Raw genomic sequence first — 1,784 nt, 5'->3', positions numbered from 1 at the left:
AAGGTTTCTCTCTCAGCCCTATATTTACATGATTTTAATGGCAAATGGTTTTCAAATAGGTCTGTCTTTCAGTATCTAATGGATGCCCAGACAGCTAACCTTTTCTGTCTGGCAGAGGAGGGGATTTTACTGGTTTTCTTACTGGTAGTAAGAGCATCTTCCGTTTGATGGGAATGATGATACGATATCCATGCTGTCTGCTCTGGATCCAGAATATGCATTCCCCCTTTTGAGCTATCAGTGCCTCATTGAGGAGACTACTCAGTTGGAGCACAAATTGAGAGAGTCATTAGGTCTAAGAACAAAAACTTGCTTCATACAGGCTGGTGCCAACATTATCACCTTGGCCAAATCCTGTCTGATTTTTTTTTTTTTATTGCTCCTATGATTAGAGGGAAAACATGCATCAAACCCAGGGACCAGGGTCAGGAATACATCTGAGAGATGTTGGCCTTGAGCTCTTCTCTGGAGCCAAATTTACTATTTTTTCTGTTGTTTGCTGCAAACAGGTATGTAGAGTAGTAACCCTAATTGGCCAGCTGAACCCTTTAATGACCATTTATGGCCACTCACAAACTGTTTGATGAGGCAATCAACTACAGAATCATATAGGCCTGGAACACAGAACCACAAATTTTATCTCATGATAGATATATATGCTTTACAAACAAAGCTTCTTGGCAGAAAACAGCAGTTCTCAGGGATTTCGAAATGATTACGTACAACAGGGATGTCAAACTCACCTGGAGTCCTGGGCCAGATCTGGAACATAGGGTTGCAGCCCAGGGCTGCTGCAATGGCCACTGAGGGCCAGGCTCAGTGGGGCCAAAGTGCACCAGATTCTGCCTGAGGCCATGCCCCACCCAACTTCTGGTGTCTGCCTTAAGAGATTATGGAATCTCCATTGGAGGTTTAAGAGCGGGTTAGACAAATATCCATCAGGGATATCCTGAAGAGAGGTACATACTATAGGTTCACCCTCTGAGACACAGATGGCACTACGGAGATAATGACTACTAATAAGTTTGAACCTGGCACTTATCTAGAAACCCAGAGGTCTCTAGATACCATACAAGTCCTTAATATTGATATTGAGAACTTAATTGCCTAAAGAAAATTTATCAACTAATCATTTGAGTCCCATTTCTACTCATTTGAGTCCCATTTCTCTTTTTGGGGTTTTTTGTTGTTCTCCCGCCCTGGCGGGGGGTCGGGCTAGAAGATCTACTAGGTCCCTTCCGACCCTTAATCTATGAATCTATGTCTGAAGACACTGGTACCCTGAGTTTCAGTGCTGCCTGACCAATACTGTCAACAATGTGCTCTTCTCCCAAACAAAATAAGCATGTGGTATGCTTTGCCTTGAGAAACTTAATAAATACAATTCTTAACCTCACAAATTCTGTTCTCTGTTTAAATCGGCAGGAATTAACTAGGGAAAAACAGATTCCTAAACTAAAGGAATAAATAAAAATTTCAGATATGTGGGGAGCCAGAGGAAAAGCAAGGGCAACACTGGACCCCTGCTGAACCAGATGGGACAACTGACAACTGACGCTGAGGAAAAAGCCAACCTATTAAACAGGTACTTTGCATCGGTCTTTCATCAGTCCCATGGGATGCCCATGCCCACCATGGGACAGGGAGATCCGGGTGAGGGAGATCCCCTGCCCTCCATTAATGCTGACCTGGTGAAGGAACACCTTGAGAGGCTGGATACCTTCAAGTCAGCCGGCCCTGACAATCTACACCCCAGGGTACTCAAGGAGCTGGCGAGCATCATA

At 44.1% G+C, this 1,784-nt stretch overlaps 1 protein-coding gene across 3 annotated transcripts in view; it reads right to left on the bottom strand.

Annotated features, from left to right (window-relative positions):
* Positions 1–1,784, bottom strand: part of RALGAPA1 (Ral GTPase activating protein catalytic alpha subunit 1) — a 286,398-nt gene that overhangs the window by 106,744 nt on the left and 177,870 nt on the right. The gene's annotated exons all lie outside the window — the stretch shown is intronic.

Source organism: Gavialis gangeticus, unplaced genomic scaffold (genome assembly GCF_001723915.1).
Source record: "Gavialis gangeticus isolate Ggan-Ray unplaced genomic scaffold, GavGan_comp1, whole genome shotgun sequence".
Classification (NCBI taxonomy): domain Eukaryota; kingdom Metazoa; phylum Chordata; order Crocodylia; family Gavialidae; genus Gavialis; species Gavialis gangeticus.
This window is presented reverse-complemented; position numbering and strand designations above follow the sequence as displayed.